Consider the following 22,248-nt stretch of genomic DNA (forward strand, 5'->3'; position numbering starts at 1 on the left):
AGGGTGGTGAGGGAGCCATGGAGCAAGGTTCCCACGCCAGCGGACTGGGAGAATGGGACTGTCCTCTGCGTTTGCTGTCACCGGGGAAGTCAACAACGGTAGCGAACATTAATAAATAATATCAACAAACGAATACACAGACCAGGCAGGGTAAGGGACCTGGCGAGAGCAGTCGTGGAGGAAGGCGGGAAATAAGCCCGTCAGAAAAACTAAAAGGCCATATGATCTCATATATGTGGAATCTAATGAACGAAATAAACTGAGGAGCGAAATAGAAACACAGGCTTGGATACATGGAACAGAGTGATAGATGTCAGGGCGCGGGGACTGGATGAAAGAAGACGAAGAGATTAGCCAAAGAGCATATATGCGTAACTCATACACACAGACAACAGTGTGATGATGGCCAGAGAGAAGCGGAGGCGGGGGCTGAGTGGAGGTGGGTAGGAGGGGATGGGGACATCTGTAATAGTGTCAACAATAAAAATAAATTTTAAAAAATAAAGGCGGGGAGGCCAGCACATGGTAGGAAACGTTGCCATTAACTTCTGTACTCACTTTTCAGCGTGCAGAGGACTTACTTTTTAATTTTCATGTCAATGCTGTAAAGAGAGATCTTCATTTTACAGTTGAGGAAAGAAGCCTAGAGAGCTGGGGCCCTTGCGGGTTACTCAGCCTGCAGGAGGTGGAGCTGGGACAGGGGCACCTCGAGCTGCAGTTTTGCAGACTTGCGATTTTGGAGGCAGAGGCTGCAGTTACCAAAAACACTCATCTATTGGATGTGAGAATTCCTATAGGCATTACTTTCTTCATTCAGCTTTATATATAATCATTTCAGTTTTTCCTTATCAAATAAGCAAAGAGCTTAAAATATATGCCTGTGATTTTTCAGTCACTCAGAAACAAAATTGTACTTAAGAAAAGCTTCTTTAGAAAAAGATCCCACAGGCAAGTATTGTTTTTAGTATATTGGGATATTAAGCTGTAGTTTACATTTTTAAAACTCAAGAAGTTTAAAATAACCCTATTATTTCTAGGGTTTTGAGTCGAAGATCTAAGAAAGCATAGTTAATTTAAGAACTGAATAATTATACCCCCAACAGGGGTTTATTATTCCTGCGTTCTTTTAACACCTTTATAAGTAAAAAGTACTGAAAGCTTTTATCTCAGATCACAAATCATTCCGTAAAGTTATTTGATTGTGTACCATTGGCCCTGCAAATGACACCTGTCAGCCTTATCACCAACCCCCGCCCCCAAACAAACAAAAACTCAACAGTGCTAAAGACTCTGTTCAGAAAGGAGAAAACACAGCAGCTATGACCATATTTGCCAAGGCCACATTACTCCCTGCTGTCCACACCTGGCTGGACTAATATTCCTGTGTCACACGGGTGGCATAGAGCACACAGCATCCACACAGCAAACCCACCGCCTCCACACACACCAGGCACTCCTGTCCCCACCTTCACCCCATGTACTCTCCCTTCCCTGGGACACTTGCCGCTTACATGCAAGTAACTGCAGAAGATTTTATGTTTCTGTCAGTTAAGTTTATGTGCCTATAAGCGTAAGTTCCTATCAAAATGTCAAACACTACTTAAATTGTAGGCAGATAAAAGAGCAGAAGTCTAGGTCTTTTTGAAGTATTGCAGAGCTGATACGAATGAGTTCGGCTAGCTACAGGATGGTTCACCTCATTTTTGTTGACCAGATTAAGAATACTTTGGAATAAGAATACTTTTAACATAGTTATATAACCACTGTACTGAACTTTAGCAAATTTTTTTTAATTTACAGTTTACAGATAATTTGTATCCCTACCCTCAACCTCAGTAATTGATATTTATCATATCAGACCCATCCTTAAAGTAATGTCTAACCTGTTTACCACTCAGGACCAGATTATACTTTCAGTCTCTTTGCCCACTGCCCACAACTCAAACAAACCCTCCAGCAGAGAGACTAACCTGGTCCATGCCTCTAACCACAGATGCCTTTACTCAGACCACCCCTTCGCCTGGATTAGCAAAACTTGGAAGCCACAGCCCCCAGGCCTTTCAGGGCCAGCTCAAGCTCTTCTCTCTTCACAAAGCCTTCCATGACGCTCTCTAGCCCCAATAATTTCTCTCCCCCTGTCCAGACTCCGCATCAGTTGTCAGTACCACACCTTGAACTGCCTTATGACAACTCTTACGCTGTTATTTAACCTTTATGCTGTTTACTTTTCAGGTTGAATCCTTTTTCTTTTCCTTTCCACAAGTCTATCACTGGCACTACTTGGCCTTCTGGGCATGATTAGAATTTGGGGGGTTGGAGGGCAGGAAGGTGGTAAATGAAATAAAGGGAAGAAAAGCAATTTCCCTAAGCCCACCACAAAAACTGGAACCGGAGAACAGGAGAAAATTCATTCAAGGCTGTGTAGTAGTATGTGTGAGAAAGAGTCTGAGATGGAATTCCCTCCTTCTGAAGAGGAAGGAAGAGAACAAGGAAAGTGGGGAAATAGAGCAATGAAATCAGGCAGCAGCCGCGGGTGAACCTTGGTTGGCACTGTTGGTCCAGGGTGTTTGGCTGCCAGGGGGCTGCCTGAGAGAGGCGGGTGGGAGTGAGGGAAGGCGAAGTCTAAACAGACACTGGTATATCTTGTCATGTTCTTCAGTTCAGTATTTACTATTTGGGGAGTGAATGCAGGCCTATGGTTCTCAATCTAACACCTTTTGTGAGGAATGGAGCTGTTAGGTATAACTGTTCTACCCTTGATAATTCAATAATGATCAATACTTAAAAGTAATGGCTAAAATTTATTCAATGCTAGACAATGTTCTAAGCACTTTAAATATATCACTTCATTCAATCCTTTTTAAAGCTCCTTGAGGGAAATACTATCATTATCCCCATTTTATAGATAAACTGAAACACAAGAGTAAGCAACTTCTCCAAGGCAGCTCAGCTAGTAAATGCTGGCTCCAGAATCTGAGCCCAGGCAGCCTGCCTGGACACCCTGCCCTCTTAATCATATGCTGTGTTGATCAGTTGTTGGCTTTAGTTTTCTCCAAAAGAATTTTTTTGCCATCTGTGATACAGTGTTCATTTAGAACTGGATATTAATGCCACAAGGAAAACCTTGCTGGATTTGAAACCTCACACTTCAATTTTAAACAGCATAAAGCATTTTCTAATTACCCTTCTCCCTCACTTCCTGTTAACCAACACCTTTGCAATGCGGCATTGCTTCTAAGTGAACTGGATGCCTTACTGTCTACTATTATATCCCAATAGCTAAATGAAGAGGAATTGAACAAAAATATTTTATTTTAACAAAAAGTTCCAAACACTTGAACATTTAAAATTACTCTTCAATATAGACACTTATACTAAAAGCTGCCAAAAACAATACTCCTTGAATGAGATTTGGTCGCATGGAAATTATATTCAGGAATGGGCCTGGATCTTGCCTTGGCTGGTCATCCTCTTCCGGTGGCTCCTGGAGAGAGGAGTACACACATCGACGATGGCCGTGGGCAGTAGGCATCTCCTTATTTTAGGTTCTTCTAACCAGAGTGCAGGGTGATCTGGTGACCCTGTAGGGACACAGGGCTGGGGCACAGGGCTTAGGCACAAGGCTAAACTCAGGAATTTCTACCAGCTCCTTGCCATGCCTGAAGGGGCACATGTGTGGCGCTGCTCATGTGGGAGGAAGAGAGAGAAGAGGGTCTGCCCCCCAGAAGAGCTACACCCTGGTTCGGCTGCCCTGTCCCTCTTTGAGAAAGACCTAAGCACCACAGGGAGAACCACACCCAGGTGGATGTCCTCACGCTCCTAAACTCATCACCATCAACATCCTGGAATCTGACCCAACTAGATCAGTATTCCCACTTGTTAAGGACTGAAGAAGAGAGAGGAGAGAAAGATGATAGCATTAGAAGGATTAGGACATTCTCGCTGATGAATCTAATTATAAAAATCGTAGGGAAATACCAGCAAATTGAATTTAATAGACTATATTTTAAAATCATCAAAGCACATAACTTTTTGCCCAGGTTACCTTGAGCATACACAGGAGTGTTTCTGTAATAGCAAAATAGTGGAAACCATCTAACTATCCATTCATAAGGGAGTGGTTGAAATTATGGCATTATTGGGATATGATAGCTGTTCAAAAGAACAGTTTATTTATTATATTCTAGGAAGATCTCCAAGATATATTGTTGAGTGTTTCAAAATCAAGTTGTAGAACAAATACATGCAATATTGTGCATTTTATGTTAACACATAGACAGTTATATTGATGCATTCATGTTTGCTTCTACTGACAGCATACTGGCCAGAGCGTCATATGACCCCACCTAATGACGAGGAGATGGGGAAATATGGAGAGCACAGAATAATCCCTGGGCAGTGGGCATTTCTCCCAGCCGTATGCGCCAACTTAGGCTTTTGGAGAAAGAGTTGCACGCACGCTCTGCTTCCCATGTGCTATATACGTTACCTGAGAAAATGGAGTGGAGAACAGGTTGCCTGGTAGAATGTGGTGGCAAGGGCATGTGAAATCTACAGAAAGCTAGAAACACACACAGAGTTCAACTTCATCTGAAACTATATACTAAGATGTTCTTACTCAACTAGAAATGCTGTCACAAAGATAGGGTTTATAATATTATATGTCAATGGCTTTTGTAAAATGTTAATCCTATATAATAAAAGGTTAATATGCAAATTGTCCCCTCGATTGGGAGTCTGACCGGGAGTTCAACCAGTTCAACCAGGGGGTGGGCCCGGCTGGCAAACCATGCCCGGCCCCTCTCCCCAGCTGGTTCACTCCGATCAGCCCCAATTTGGCAGGCCAGCCAGACCCCACGCATGCACAAATTCGTGCACCGGGCCTCTAGTATAATAATAATGATTTGAAGATTATCTTCTGATCAAAGAATTAACCAGGTTCTTGAGTCATTAACCAACAGTAGAAGGAGAATTGTTGATTTTTAAATGAATTTTAAGATTTTAATTTCTGAATCTGTTCATGTACTGAATTCAGACTATAAAATGAAAAAATAACATTTACTTAAATACACTTAACACCTAAAGTTTAGGTAGTTTTAATGAGTTGTAATAAACATGCTTATAAGAGAATTATACATTTAAATTTTTTCTTAAACTAGAATACTCTGTACAGAAATTTTCCCAAGCATTGTACATTATAAAGTACATACTTACAAACAATAATTAATAGTAACTCACAAATGTCCCTATTTTAAATTTCCATAGCCTCAATAAATATAAAATCAAGAATGGCAAAATATCTAGAAATAAGTGTAGAGCTACAAACTGATTTCAAAAGGGATGTTATAAATAAAAGGCCCTAGAAAATAAATACAAACACACCTATTGTAAACCCAATAATGGTTGTTCACACAAACCATAGAAATTTTAAAAATAACCCCCACAAAATTGTACTATTATAGAACTTTTAAAAATAGCTTTCCAGCTCCAGCAGGTGTGGCTCAGTTGATTGGGCACTGTTCTGTACCCCAAAGGTTGCCAGTTCAATTCCAGTCAGAGCACAAGCCTGGATTTTGGGTTCAATCCCCAATAGGGGGCATGCAGGAGGAAGCCAATCAATGTTTCACTCTCACACCGATTTCTCTCTCTCCCTCTCCCTCTCTCTCCCTAAAAGTCAATTTAAAAAAAATCTTTTAAATAGCTTTCCATCATTAACCATTCTTTTTTGTTGGTGATTAACTTTTACTATGATTCAGCAGAATTGTGTATTTCATCTTAAACTAGTAAATTAACGTGTGTCAGCTATAATTTACAAAAGAATAAACTGAAGTGAATCTTAAAAAGTTCCATAGTTATCCATGGTGAGCATTTAACACCTGTCACCAGATAGTTAGAAGATTTTTATCAGTTCCCTTCTTCATCAGCGTATGGAGCAGTATGTTGGAATTTTAGTTTTGATGGCGATAAGGTTTCCACTGGGAAGTAGATGTTTCAGATGGTTATTTAGAGAAGGACCAACAACAGCACTTAATTGTACCAGAGCCTTCAATCCTCTGTCCAACACCTCGTCACCAGGATGGACCGGAGCTGCCAGGACTCAGGCAAGGAAGCAAAGGCACAGTTTTTTAAAAAAACAAAAAATGTATCTTTATTGTTGAAAGTAACACAGATGTCCCCCCCCCCCCCCCCATTGACCCCTTCTAGCCCGCCCTCTCCCCCCACCCAGGTTTTCACCACCTTATTGTCTGTGTCCAGGGGTTATGCATATATGCATATAAGTACTTTGGTTAATCTCTTCACACCCCCCCAAACCCCCACCTTACCTCGGAGGCACCGCTTTTTCAGGAGCACCTAAAAGTAATTCTCTAAAAGCCTTCTTTGACACAAAGGTATATGGATGTCTAGTTTCTCTCAGACCCTCAGCTAAAGTAATAAAAAGAGGATCAAATGGAAGATTTTCAGGTCATTCCCACTGTAATCTGTTTTACTGAACCGTGGACCAATCTACAAGGAATACCCCCTTTAAAGAGCTGCAAATGCAGGAGGAGCTCGCGACTGCTCACCACAGTTGAATTGTTTTAGGATTAAGTCTATCACTTGGTCGAGGATGAACTTTTCCTGCAGACTCTGGTTGACAATGAGGATTCGCTTCCTTCATCTGTGGTCCTGTGTTTTATTTGTGCACTTGATGATGATGTTCTTTGATAATAATTAGCTGTCACTCTTTCTCAGCTGTGCAGCTCCATGGCACTCCGATTTCTGCATGGCTTCCCCTTTACACCTCACACCAGCCACCACCCTAGATGGGGCTTTTGACCGGCGCCCACTCCCCCAACAGCCGGGCTTGGGGAGAAATGAAGCTTCATGTGGTCCTTAGATCTGGCGGTGCCTGGGAATTGTTGATTTTTTACTGCAGTAAAAGTTTGAACAAAATTCCTAGAAAGTCATTCTCTCAGTGACACTTTTTGTCTTTTGAAGTCCTCTTCAAATGGAAGGATGGTTTTAAAAGCATACAGCAGGTTTCTCCCCTCCCTGGAGAACTTTTCCAACGTCATGATCAATGCCAGCTCTCATCCCTTGCAGAGCTGCAAGCCTTAGTCTTTAAGATCCCAGTGCCTTTGGGAGAGGAGAGCAGGAGGGGGGAGGGGAGGAGAGGTGGAGCGGGGAGGGAGGAGAGGGGCAGGGGAGGGGCAGAGGTAAGGGCAGGGAGAGGGGAAGGGGAGGAAGCTGCAACACCAGAACTGGATTTTCGGACATAACGCCCAAGCAGCCTCTCCTCTGAGGTGTCTCACAAATGTCCCCCCTTCACCACACCCCAAGTTAGGGATTCCTGGTGGCACTGAATTGGTGGCGAAGACCTTCAGTTGACACACCTTGTATCAAAAAAATTTAAGAAAGAACACCTTTACATGAGACAAGTTAAAATGAGATATGTGAGCTCTATTATTTTTATTAATGGTTCCTACATGTTCAATTAACTGGTTAACAATTAGCCCTAATATCTTGAATAAAAGAGACTCAGCTATAATAAATTTTGTTTCACTGGACAAAAGAAGTAGTTAAAGAAAAGGTTTGATGTTCCCTAGTTAAAAAAAAAAACTCCACAGGAATTTATTATATTTTCCAAATGTAAGTAACCTGATAAGTGAGTTAAAGTAGCCATTGGGAGACACTGGATGAAGGATACGAAGAATTTCTCTACTGTTTTTGCTATTTTTTTGAATTTATAATTATTTTTAAATGAAAAGTAAAAAAAAAAAATACAGAATGTTAATGTTAAAGTGCAGCGCCAGGAGAGACCCCCCAAAAGTTTCCACTTTCTCTTTCTGGTAGAACCACAGAAAGTTGTCTGCTGAACACAAGGAATGAGGGACAAGGGAGGCCTGCTCTGCATTCAAGATGAGAAATTAGCAAGTTTTAGAGGAAATAGCATTTCTGTGCCCAAAGGAGGCAGAGCTGTTACAAAACCATAACACTGTAGCCTGAGGAGGGAAGAAGATAGAGAACAGGAACCTGGTAGTAGTAAATCTTAGCAGGAGATGGAACTCATTCTTTTTCTTGGATTGTAAGACTCGTCTGTTAATTTTATACTGTCAGACGCCATACTGTCAGACTTCAAAGCGATAGTGGCAGCAGCACCCATTTCAATGTCCATTTCCAGGTTCTGATTATGTGCCATATACCGTTATGTGAAACATTACCATTGGAGGATGGGGAAATAGTACAAGGAATTCTCTGTACTATTTTTTTTTACAACTTCCTGTGTCTATAATTATTTAAAAATAAAATTAAAGCCCAGACCAGTGTGGCTCAGTTGGTTGGAGCATTGTTCTGTAAACCGGAAGGTCGCAGGCTCAGTTCCCTGTCACAGCACATACCCAGGTTGCAGGTTCAATCCCTAGTCGGAGTGCGTATAGTAGGCAACCAATTGATGTTTCTCTCTCTCCCTCTCCCTTTCTCTTTCTCTAAAGTCAATAAAAACATATCCTTGGATGAGAATTAAAAAAATAAATTAATTCAATTAAATAAAAGTTAAAAAAATAAGGAATATGTTTCAAAGTTTATATAGTTGACTTTATAAACTTTTGCTCGTTATATCTTATTCTTGACAGAAAAAGAACTGTAATTTATGTGGGATGTTGGATCCATTGTGAAGACAGATGCATTTGGGGTAAATGTTGGGCCTGTTAATGTTAAAGTATCATCTTTAAAGTATCGAAACTTTCCCCATCACTATAACAAGGATCATCATAAAATATTTAACAAGAAGCACTTTTTATACCTTCAGGGAAAGACAGACCCAAGAAAGAGTTTCCTTCTGCATATCATAGCCAGAAATCTAGTTTCCAGTGAAGGAAGAGCCTGTGATTGTTTCTGTTTTCTCTGCAGAGGGTTTCAAAGTCAGATTTGCAGGAAACTTATGTGCACATGTGTAAGACTAACCCTAGACCAGGGCCTGGCTGTGAAAAATACAATGTGTGGGGTGCCCGAGGATGCGATGGTCCCCAGAAACTGTTGTTATCACTGGGCACTCAGTGTTCCTGGTCTCCATGGCATGCAGCTTTGTCAACACAAGGGCCCTCTCTACACCTTCATTTGGACTTGAAATGTTACCCTTCTGAGTCACAGGCTGAACTCCCACAGAAATCTGCTCCATCTGCCCTCCTCTGTGTCTGACTGCCCCTTGCTCTGGAAGCATCCTTCTTTGTTCCCTGTGAAGACTCACAGTTAAGGGTGGGGGGAGATTTTTTTTTTGCAGACGGAGCAAGTGGCTGTTCTGTTGCCTCATTTGGAATTATAAACAAGACTGCCTGTGTCTAGTGAGCATTGTCTTTTAAAACAGACCTCTCCTGAGGAGCAGGGTTGTTTTGAGAAAGTAGCTTTTTGTAATGTGTTAGATGGCGTTGTCTGACAGTCACTTGTGAAGTGTGTTTTATCTGATGCTTTCAGCTGGCCTGGTGCCCTACAGCCTGTTTACTGCAGTGGTACAACGTGTGCTCTTTTGTCCCACTGCAGTGGGACTCACACAGGGTGCAGCTTACTAGAAATGGAGGCCCTTTTTGTGACCTTGATTTTACATTTGAGCCCCTAGTCACAAGTCTTCCTTTTTGAAAGAGAATAAACAAACCCTTTATCCTCCAAGATTGTAGCTATCCTATATAATAATCCTATGTAATAAAAGGGTAATATGCAAATTGACCCTAACGGCAGAACGACCAGAACAACTGCTCAACCAGTCACTATGAGGCGCACTGACAACCTCTTGGTACCTTTCCCTGGCCAGCAGGCTCCGATCGCCCAATGGAGAATGGAGAACTGGGGGTGGGTGGCGGGGGACATGGGTAGTGTCAGGCCAAGACCCCTGCCCCACCAGTTGCTCCACACACAGAGGGCGACCCACAGCGGAGGCGGGGCCCGCGAGCGAGCAGGAATGGCCAACCTCTTGGTCCCTTCCTCCGGCCATCAGGCTCCAATCGCTCGATGGCAAACGGGGAACTGGAGTGGGTGGGAGCAGGGGGCGGGGCCGGCTGCAGGCAGCCGGGAAAGATGGCCCTGATCGCAGGCCAGGCCTAGGCACCGTACCCATGCACAAATTTCATGCGCCAGGCCTCTAGCATGTGAAATAATACTGTCCTATCTTCTAAAATCAACTTATATGAGAAATCAGAAACCCAACCCCTTCTGAGATTTCATTTCACTTAAGTAAATCCTTTCTGAGGTTTAATTTCACTTAAAAATGTCCATTTTGTTGTTGCAGATATGGTCTAATACTTAAATTCACATAACTAGGCACTGTGCTATAGGGATAGAAGTAATCAAGTCAAACACAGTCTTTTCCCTTAGGAAACTTGCACCTAAATTATAAAGTTATCAATAAATAAAAAATAAATATATATCAAATCAAGGTTTATAATGGTGTAAAATTGAAATCAACTTGAGTTTTAAATGAAAGGACTCAGTTAAATAAATTGTGATATATATAAACAAGCCATTAAAAATGAGTATACAGACACATTTAATGACTTGGAAAAGTTGAAAATAAGTGAAAACAAAAGACCTAACATATTGTGTCCTAGTATAAAAGTCCTAGAAGGAAATATCAATAATTGTAGGTTATTTCCAAATGGTATGATAGTAGACAGTTTTCCTTTTCTTATTTTTCCTTTTCGTCGTTTCTAGGTAATATAATAAATATCCACTTATTTTATAATTTGAAAAATAACCATTTCCCCCATTATTGCAAGAAAATACATCCTTAGTGTTATTTATGGTATGAAAATCTGATACTAATCAATTCTTTTCTTTGAGACTATGCAATTGTTTTCTATGCATAAGCTATCTCTGGAAGGAGACTCAAGACTGCAATATTGGTTACCTCCAGGGAGGGAAAATGAGAAGATATTTCAGTAAATATTGTTTTAAATGTTCTGAATTTTATGCCATACAAATGTATAGGCTATTCAAAAAATTTAACTTACAGCTTGAAAATTTAAAAATCAGTATTAACTGAAAGTCATCTTTTGCAGTCTTAATCAAGTCCTTGCCTTACTACGGTTGGCAAGCCTTTGATGCCTGAGACCTCAACCAGCATATCCAATGAGGGCTTTTCCCACTCACTTACTACAAGGAATGCATAAGAGGACTGCACTTACCTAAAGCAAGGTCATGGCTACTCTTTCCAGGAGCCTGACTGTTGACTCTAATGTGGTCTGTAGGCTACCGTTGACAAAGCAACCTGTCAGTTTGCTTTGCTTGCTACACAGTTGTTGATTCACTGGGGTAGAGAAAAGAAGGGGTGAAGGAGAATCATTGATTTAATTGACTGGGTAAGATACATTGACCTCAATGATCAAAATTGAGCATAGCCTTAACACCATTACTCTAGTGGCCATACCAGATCTTCCCACGTGTTAGGTTTCTCTATCAGTCTGGGATGCCCTCAGCGCCCCCATTCAGTGGCTGTACTTTGGGAGGCGTGTCACTGCAGGAGTTGCTTGTTCTCTTCTTTTCTGTTCTGTCTTTCTGGGCCTCATTCAGCTGTCCCTCCTGTGAAGCTTGCTGTCACCACCCCATCTTGGGCCACTCAGCCTGCTTGGCACTCCTGTAGCCTCTAGACTCTGGGCCATACTCTTTGGCAATACTATACTCCTTGTAGGGTCACTGTGTAGTCAGTTGCAGTTTTGTCTCTCCAACTAAATTCTCACTTCTCAAAAGCAGGAACATGAACTGCAATGTGCCCCCTACTGAACTAAACATAAATTATGTACTCACTATTGCTTATTTGATTTACTATGATAAAAGAATTCCCAATGTATACAAATACTCATTCCAGGGATATTGATCACTCTGCCCTGAGTTCTCCTCTCTTATTCTCCACCTGGAGAATTCTGCATTCAATAAGGTCCAGTACTGATGTCACCTACTTGATAAAGGGTTCCTCTAGTCTCCAGAGCACCATACATCCAGTGTTGTATTCACACATTGAACTGACTGCTGTGGTGCTCTCCCCAGCCCCATTTATCTTCCCCTTTGAATTCCCAACACTTAGTTGTGTCTAAACATAGAAGAGACCAACACATTTTTTTTTAATTTTAAAATATATTTTTATTGATTTCAGAGAGGAAGGGAGAGGGAGAGAGACATAGAAACACCAATGATGAGAGAGAATCATTGATCAGCTGCCTCCTGCACACCCCACCACCAGGGATCGAGCCCGCAACCCGGGCATGTGCCCCTGACCAGAATCGAACCCAGGACCCTTCAGTCCGCAGGCCAACGCTCTATCCACTGAGCCAAACCAGCTAGGGCAACACATGTTTTAATGCATCAAAGGATAATCAATAACAATGTTTTTTACACAAGACTACCAACCCTATATTCTTTAAATTTATTTTTGGATGTCTATGAATGCTTTATAAAAATTTGTTAATTTTGCCCTAGCCTATTTGGCTCAGTGGATAGAGCGTTGGCCTACAGACTGAGGGGTCCCAGGTTCAATTCCAGCCAAGGGCACATACCTGGGTTGCGGGCTCGATCCCCAGTAGGGGGTGTGCAGGAGGCAGCCGATCAATGATTCTCTCTCATCATTGGTGTTTCTATCTCTCTCTCCCTCTTCCTTCCTCTCTGAAATCAATAAAGAAATATGTAAAAAAAAAATAAAAAATTGTTACTTTTGTGTTTTCATTTCCATTATTTGATCTTCTTTTAAAATATAAATATATATGTATATATGTATATATATCTACACTAATAAAAGAGAAAGATGCAAATTGACTCTACCTTCACGACACCCACCAGCCAATCAGGAGTGAGTATGCAAATTAACCCAACAAAGATGGTGGGTTAATTTGCCTACGCAGGCACTGAGCAGCCCGGGGTGGGGCAGGATGCAGGCACTCTGCACCATCCCAGCCACTCCGGGCCTCTGGGCAGCGTGGGAAGGCAGAAAGGCGGCTCCGGCAGGAGCAAAGGCGGTGCCGGCAGCCAGGGGAAGGAAGGCCCATTCTTGCATGAATCTTCGTGCATTGGGCCTCTAAAATATATATATTTTAATCCTCACCTAAGGATATGATATTTTTCCATTGATTTTTAGAGAGAATGTAAGAGAGAGGGAAAGACAGAAAGAAACATCGATTGGCTGCTTCCTACACACACCCTGACCAGGGCCCAGGCCAGGGAGGACCCTGCAACCCTGGTATGTGCCCTTGACCAGAATCTAACTTGGGACCCTTCGGTCCACAGGCCAACACTCTATCCACTGAGCTAAACCAACTAGGGCACTATAGTCTTAATTTATGAATATTTGAATGATGTCCTGAGAACCAATTAAGTGACCATTTTTATATGTGCTTATTGATATGTTGATGTCAGAAATTAAATCTTTAATGAACAACATAAACTGATGAACCAAAATAGATCCAGAGACATAGAAGCATCCAACAGACCGCCCAACCTCAGCGTGGGAGAGGGGGGTAAGAGATCAACCAAAGGACTTGTATGAATGCATGTAAGCATAACCCATGGACACAGACAGTAGGGGGGTGAGGGCATGTGCTGTAGGGTGGGAACAGCCGGGAAGAGGTCAATGGGGGAAAAAGGAGTCATATGTCATACTTTAAACAATAGAAAATTTAAATAAAAAAAGAAAAAATAGAATTTTTTTTAAAAAAAGAAATTAAATCTTTACCCACAAAAAACCACTAGATCTAATCAATGAATTCTACAAAGTAGCAGGATACAAAATTAACATTCAGAAATCAGCGACTTTTTTTTTTTTAAATATGTTTTATTGATTTTTTACAGAGAGGAAGGGAGAGGGATAGAGAGTTAGAAACATTGATGAGAGAGAAACATCGATCAGCTGCCTCCTGCACACCCCTGACTGGGGATGTGCCCGCAACCAAGGTACATGCACTTAACCAGAATCGAACCTGGGACCCTTCAGTCCGCAGGCCAATGCTTTATCCACTAAGCCAAACCGCTTAGGGCATCAGCGACTTTTTAAAAAATATATTTTTATTGATTTCAGAGAGGAAGGGAGAGGGAGAGAGAGATAGAAATGTCAATGATGAGAGAGAATCATTGATCGGCTGCCTCCTGCACACCCCCTACTGGGGATCAAGCCTGCAACCCAGGCATATGCCCTTCACTGGAATTGAACCCGGGACCCTTCAGTCTTCAGGCTAATGCTCTATCCACTGAGCCAAACCAGCTAGGGCCTCAGCAACTTTTTTTCCACATCAATAATGAATTATCCAAAATAGAAATTAAGAAAATAATTTCATTTACTATTGCAACAACAACAACAAAAAGAGATCCCTAAGGATAAATTTAACCAAGGAGGCAAAAGACCTATATTTGGAAAAATCATAGGACATTGAAGGAAGAAATTGAGGAAGATACAAATAAGTGGAGGCATATACCATGTTCATGGATTAGATGAAATGGTGAAGGGTATTATTTAAGAAGAGGAGGAGGAGGAAGAAGAAATATGAACAATAAAATGACAATAATACAAATCTATCAACAATTGAATCTAAAATCAAAATAAAAGAACAAGAAATCTAATGAACAAAATAAATTGATGAATAAAGTAGAATCAGAGGCATGGAAACATGGAACAGACTGACAAATCTCAGAAGGAAGAGGGAAGGGGGCCAGGGGTGTGTGAAGAGATTAACCAAAGATCTTATGTGCATGTATGCATTACCTATGGACACAGATAAAAGGTGGTGAAGGCCTGGGGTGGGGCGGGAACCAGGTGGAGGGAGTCATGGGGAAGGGGGGGAAAGAGGGACATCTGTAATACTCTCAACAACAAAGATTTTTTTTTAAAAGCTGTGGTACATTTGCATAATGGAATACTACATGGCCATAAAAAAGGAAGGAAATTTTATCTTTGTAACAGCATGGATGGAGATTATTATGCTAAGTGATATAAGCCAGAAAAAGACACATACCATATGATCTCACTTATATGTGAAATCTAATGAACAAAATAAACTGATGAACAAAATAGAAACAGAGCCATGGAACAGACTGACAGCTGTCAGACGGGAGGGAGGTCGGGGGACTGGATGGAAGAAGGTGAAGGGATTAGCCAAAAAAAAACATATATACATAACACATGGACACAGACAACAGTGTGGTGATGGCCAGAAGGAGAGGAGGGTGGGACTAGGTGGAGGTGGGCAAAGTGGGAAATGCGCATGGAAAGAGTTTTGCCTGAGGCAATAGGCATACGACGCAGTCTGCAGGTGATGTTTCACTGAGTTGTACACTTGAAACCTGATGGTTTTGTAAATCAATGTCACCCCAATAAATTCAATTTTTTTAAAGTTAAAAAAAGGAGAGAATAAAGTCTTGTTTCATATACAACTGTAAACCACCCTGTATATTACTGTCCATCAACAGAATGCCATTAAATTCAGTAATCTTTGATATTTTGCCTATTTTCAATCATAAAAAATCCATAGCTTTTGAGCAAAAGAAGCCAGACACAAAAGAGTGCATACTGCAGTTCCATTTATATGAAGTCCTGGAACAAGCAAAACTAACCTTTAGTAATAGAAATTAGGTGGGTGGCTGTGTGGGGCAGAGGACAGGGGAAATTGACTGCAAATAGACATCAGGAAACTTTTGGGGGTAATATTTATGATTGATTGGTGTGGTGAGTACACAGTGTACATACATATCATAGCTCCTCAAACTAGGCACTTAAAATGTGTGCATTTTATTGTATGTAAAATATACCTCAGTTTTTCCCAGAGATAAAGGCAGTCAATAAGAACAGAGCACTCCAAAGATCTCCCTAAAGGAACTGACTTTGTTTGAAACAGGAAGTTAAGTTTAAGAGGGCCCTCAAAAACAGTGGAGATTTTGGTGGTCAGCAAATATGAGTTAAGTGGTAGCTTATTTTAGTAAAGTACAACAAGCTAAATCATAGGCCAGCTAGTTCTTCCAAAAAACAGTTAAAAAGTCCTCCTGGAGTTAGAAAAAAATCAAAGACTGGCCTCAAAAAATTATTCTTATGTGTTCCAGGGAATTGACCAAAACAATGCAGCGACTGGAAATTAGTGGACTGAAACAGCTGGGCATGGGGCGAATGAAGCAGACAGATAACAGACATAGACAAAGGCAGCACTGCTCAAGCCACTAACCTCCCAGAGTGGCTGTGCGCATGCCCAAGTATCCACTCTCTGAGGAGAGATACCAAATGCATTGTGTTTCATAACAATACTTATAAGATGCTGTAAAAGCAGAACTTAGAGGGAAACTTATAGCTCTAATCACCTATACTAAAACATACACATACATCTAATATAAATAACCTAACTTTTTACCTTAAAGCACTGGGGAAGGAAAGAGCAAACTCAACACCAAAGCAAAGAAAGAAGAAAATAATGGATATAAGAGTGGAAATCAATGGCAAAAAAAAAAAAATAGATAAATAGAGACAATAATAAAACCAAAAGTTAGTGCTTTGAAAACATCAATAAAATTGACAAATCTTTAACTAGACTGGCCAAGGAAAAAGAGAGAAGACTATAATCAGAAATGAAAGAAGGGACATTACTACCAACCTTACAGAAATAAGGATTATAAAGAAATACTATACACACCAGTGGGCCAACAAATTATGTAACTTAGAAAAATAGTAAAAATTTCTAGAATTTGAGGCTGACGCAAGAAGAACTAGAGGATCTGAACAGACCTATAACAATTAAAATAATAAATTACTAATTAAAAACTATTGACAAAGAAAAGTTCAGATCCAGATTGCTTCATTAGTGAATCCTAACAAATGTTTAAAGAACAACTAATACCAATTCTTCACAAAATTTTCTAAAAAATTGATAAGTAGCGGCTATTTCACAACTTTTTCTGAGGCAAGTATTATTCTGATATCTAAACTAAACAATGACTTCTCAGGGAAAAAACAACAACTCTAGACCAATATCTCTTATGAATATAGAATAAAAAAACTTCAAGAAAATATTTAGCAAATTAAATTCAGCAATATATAAAAAGGATTATACACCAAAATCAGGGGGCATTTATCTCAGGAATGTAGGATTGGTTCAATGCAATATACCTTATTTATAGAATAAAAGGCAAAACCCATATGATTTTCTCAATAGATGCAGAGAAGCATTTAACAAAATCCAATACCCTTTCATGATGAACAAACTAAGGAATTTTCTCAACCAGATCAAGGCCATCTATTTAAAAAACCCACAGCTCACATCAAACTTAATAGTAAAAGACTGGCTGCCTTCCCCCTAACATCAGGAACAAGACAAGGATATCTGCTTTGGCACTTATATTCAACACTAGAGGCCCGGTGCATGAATTCGTGCACCACTGGAGTCCCTCAGCCTGGCCTGTGGGATCGGGCCAAAACCGGCTCTCTGACATCCCCTGAGAGGTCCCGGATTGCGAGAGGGTGCAGGCCAGGCTGAGGGACCCCACTGGTGCACTATTGAGGCCAGGGAGGGACAAAGGAGTTGGCCAGCCAGGGAGGGACCACAGGAGGGCTCCAGTGCATGTCTGGCCCATCTCATTCAGTCCCGATCAGCCAAACTCCAGCAGCAAGCTAACCTACTGGTCGGAGAGTCTGGTCCCTGGTGGTCAGTGCATGTCATAGCGAGCGGTTGAGCGGCCTTAGCATATCATTAGCTTATTATGCTTTGATTGGTTGAACAGATGACTGGACACTTAGCATATTAGGCTTTAATTATATAGGATTGTACTGGCAGTTCTAGCCAGGTTGATCAGCAAGAAAATGAAAAAAAAAAAGGCATTCAGATTGAAAATGAAGAAGTAAAACTAAATTTTCAGATGACTTGGTCATGTATATAGAAAATCCTGGAGAATCCACTAAAAAGCTATTCGCACCAATAAATTCAACAAAGTTAATATACAAAAATCAATTGTATTTCTGCCCCGCCGATGTGGCTAAGTGGTTGAGTGTCAACCTGTGCATCAGGTGGTCACACATGCTAGGGTTGTGGCTTAATACCCAGTGGGGGACATGTGGGAGACAGCAGGTCAATGATTTTCCTCTCATCATTGATGTTTCTACCTCTCTCTCCTTCACCCTTCCTCTCTGAAATCAATAAAAATATTTTTTAAGTCAATTGTATTTCTATAGACTAACAATGACCAAACTGAAATTGAAATTAAGAAAAAATTCCATTTACAATAGCATCAAAAATAATATTTAGGAATAAAATTAAGAAAATAAATGTAAACCTTATTTATACTCTGAAAACTATACAACATTGTTGAAAGACATTTAAAAACACCCAATGAAGTGCAGAGACGTCTCATGTACAATGACTGGAAGACTAAATATTGTTAAGATTGCAACACTCCCCAGATTGACCTACAGATTCAATATAATCCCTGTCAAAACCCCAGCTGGCCTTTCCAGAAAGTAACAAACTGATCCTAAAATTCACTTAGAAATACAAGGGTCCCAAAATAGCCAAAACAATCTTGAAATGAGAATAAAGTTGGAAGATGCTTACTGGTTTCAAAACTTAACTACAAAGCTACAATAATCAACAAAGTATGATACTAGCATAAGGATCACTGTATTGGCCAATAAAATAGAATTTGGAGTCCAGAAATAAATTCTCACATTTATTTTCAAAAGGGTGCCAAGACCACCCAATAGGAAAGAATGTTATTGGATTTCATCAAGCAAAAGAATGATGAAATCACAAAAATTAACTTAAAGTGGATTAAAGACTTAAATGTAAGTGCTAAAAATATAAAACTCTCAGGGAAAAAAAAGGTTTAAACTTCATGACCTTGTATGAGGCACTGGTTTCTTAGATATAACACCAAATACACAAGTAATAAAAGGAAAAAAACATAAATAGGCCAGCATCGATATTAAAAAATTTTTTTTAAAGGATACAATTAAGAAAGTAAAATGACAACCCATAGAATGAAATCATATATCTGAGAAGGGTCTTGTATCTAGACTACAAAAGATTCTTACAATTTAATAAAATAAGTAACCCAGTTTAAAAATAGACGAAGGATCTGAGTAGACATTTACCCGAAGAACATATAAAATAGACAACAAGCACATACAAAGGTGCTTAACATCATTAGTCCTGGGGAAATACAAATTAAAACCACAATGAGAGAGGCCTTCACACTCACTGAATGGCAAAAATAAAAAAGACAGATAATTGTTGAGGAGGATGTGGAGACACTGGAACCCTCACACATTGCTGGCGGAATATAAAGTGGACTGTGGCAAACCATCTGGCACTTCCTTAAAATGTTAAACAGAGTTATCATATGGCCCAGCAATTTCCTAAGACATATGTCCCAATGTCCCCAGACATTTCCCTAGGCATATATTGAAGAGAAACAAAAATATAGATCTATACAAAAACGTGTACAAGAATGTTTATAGCAGCATTATCCACAATAGCCAGAGTGGAAATATGGCCAAATGTCCATCAACTGATGAATGAATAAACAAAACGTGGTATTTGCATACAATGAAATATTATTCAGCAGTAAAAAGAAATGAGTTACTGAAACACACTATAAAATAAATGAACATTGAAAACATTATGCTAGGTGAAAAAAGCCAGTCACAAAGGAGCATATATTGTATAATTCTATGTACAGTATATGAAATGTCCAGGAAAGTCAAATTCCCAAAGACAGAATGTAGCTTGGTGGGTGGAGGGTAAGGGAAAATAAGGAGTGAATACTCAGGCATAATGCTTCTTTTTGAAATGATAAAAATGTTCTAAAATTAATTGTGGTGATGGTTGCACAAGTCTGTGAATATAATAAAAACCATTGAATTGTACACTTTAAGTAGGTGAGTGATATGATATGTGAATTCCATCTTAAAAAAGCTATTACTTTAAAAGGCAGATATAAGAATCTAGCTATTTTTTATTGAGGCAGTCATTAACAAGATTTGTACAATGTAAAACAATGCCACTCTTCTCAATGAAATTTTTCTTTTGGAAAATATATATTTTTAAAATTTTATGTTTATGTTAACATATATTGTTAATTGTTATTTTTAAATGAATTAAATATATTTTAACTTTTTTAGTTTTAACTTCCAATTATGGTAAATATCAATAAATATAAAATGCATAAATTGTTATAGGTATAAGAGATTATAAATAACACTATGATATGCAAGTATATAAAGAAAATGAAATGAGCTCAAAGAAATACCACCCTGCCAGTGTGGCTCAGTGGTTGAACATTGACCTATGAACCAGGAGGTCACAGTTCCATTCCCGGTCAGGGCACATGCCCAGGTTTCAGGCTTGATCCCCAATGTGGGTTGTGCAGAAGGCAGCCAATCAATGATCCTCTCTCATCATTGATATTTCTCTTTCTCCCTCTCCCTTCCCTCTCTGAAATCAATGAAAATATATTTAAAAGAAAAAGAAGAAATACCAAGCTAAAACCATTACATAGAGTAGTAGGTACTATAAAAAGACAAAAACACTGCTGAAAATTGTTCAGAACTTTATTTAAAAATAACAAACAAATTCCCTTTTATATTATTACTAGAGGCCTGGTGCCTGAATTCGTGCACAGGTGGGGTCCCTTGGCCTGGCCAGCAATCAGGGCAATTAGGGCTGATGGGGCCGGCCAGCCATTGGGAGGGACTGCAGGAGGTTGGCCGGCCACAGGAGGTTGGCTGTGGGAGTGCACTGACCAGCAGGGGGGCAGCTCCTGCATTGAGCATCTGCCCCCTAGTGGTCAGTGCACGTCATAGTGACCGCTCAACCGGTCATAACAGTTGCTTAGGCTTTTATATATATAGATTTGAAGATGCATATTACATCTTCAAAATTAAAAGTATATTTAGAATCACTGTAGATTAGTTTAGAAAAAAATCCTAGCAAAATGAATATGCCTATTTTTATATATTGTAAGGCTAAATTGTATTCTAACGTGTCTTTAGGACTATCTTCCCCTTGTAGGACTTTGGTTAGCTGGTGAGTGATAATAGTCTGTGTCAACTGGGCAATACCAGAACCAACAAATGGTTGCTGTGCGGGCAAAGGGCCTGCCCCAAAGAATCAACTTGCAGGTCATTCAGTGGACATTTAAGTTTGCTTCTGTTTGCATTGAAAGTTAGCAACACCCACAGCAACTCTCCAGCAGTTAGAAACAAAGGTCCCTGCCCTTGGCACACATTCTCCATGGTTATGAAGCCTCATTGCTAAGGAAGCATGTGGTGTGGCTTCAGTTTACAAACCCAGAGCCCTGGGTTTTCCTCAAGGTCACTGCTATCATGCCTCCCTTAACTCCCACACCAGCCCTTCCTGGGATCTGTGTGGCCACCTGCCACTCTTTCTTTACATCTATAATAATAAAAGCGTAATATGCTAATTAGACCAGATGACCTACCGGACAACTTTCCAGACAACCTTCCGGATAAAGCCACAGTGGCGGGGGCCAAGCCCCTTGCATGAATTTCATGCATTGGGCCTCTAGTTATGAATAAAGAGAACTTGAAAGGTTGGCCTTTCAAAGACAAAGCCCAGAGCCTCCCTCCCACCCAGTAGGTCTTCACTAAAGAAATGTTAATTTAGTAGAGCTGGATTGGATTCTTGGGGTTGGAAAAGGGTTGAGAAAAATAAAGGAGCCAGTAAATCCACAGGGACAGAAATTAAATTAGTGGTTGCCAGGGTCTGGCGGAGGGGAGAATGAGAAGTGACTGCTAATAGGCACAGAGGTTCTTTTGGGGGTGATGAAAAATTTCTGGAATGAGATCGTAGTGATGGTTGTACAATTCTGTGAATGTACTAAAGACCACTCAGTTGTACACTTTAAACGTCTAGATTTTATGATATACTAGACGCCCAGCGCACAAAATTCACCTAGGCCAGGCCTGCGATCAGGGCTATCTTCCCCAGCTGCCCACAGCTGGCCCCGCCCCCCACTGCCACTCCCCGCTGGTTCCCCATTCACCATCAGGAGATCGAAGCCTGCCAGCCAGGAAAGGGACCAAGAGGTTGTCAATGCGCCTCATAGTGACTGGTCCAGCGGTTGTTCTGCTGTTAGGGTTAATTTGCATATTACCCTTTTATTATATAGGATAGAGGCCTGGTGCACAGGTGGGGGTCGGCTGGCCTGCCCTGGAGGGGGCCCTGGATCAGGGTGGGGGGTCCCTGTTGGGGTGCCTGGCCAGTCTGGGTGAGGGGCTGAGGGCCGTTTTCAGGCTGGCGGGTGACT

General features: G+C 40.6%; 1 pseudogene; it reads right to left on the reverse strand.

Annotated features, from left to right (window-relative positions):
• Positions 1 to 5,920: 5,920 nt before the first annotated feature.
• LOC102259082 lies at positions 5,921 to 6,765 on the reverse strand (annotated as a pseudogene).
• Positions 6,766 to 22,248: the final 15,483 nt, after the last annotated feature.

The sequence above is a fragment of the Myotis brandtii genome, unplaced genomic scaffold, assembly GCF_000412655.1.
Source record: "Myotis brandtii unplaced genomic scaffold, ASM41265v1 scaffold1612, whole genome shotgun sequence".
In the NCBI taxonomy this organism is placed as follows: Eukaryota; Metazoa; Chordata; class Mammalia; order Chiroptera; family Vespertilionidae; genus Myotis; species Myotis brandtii.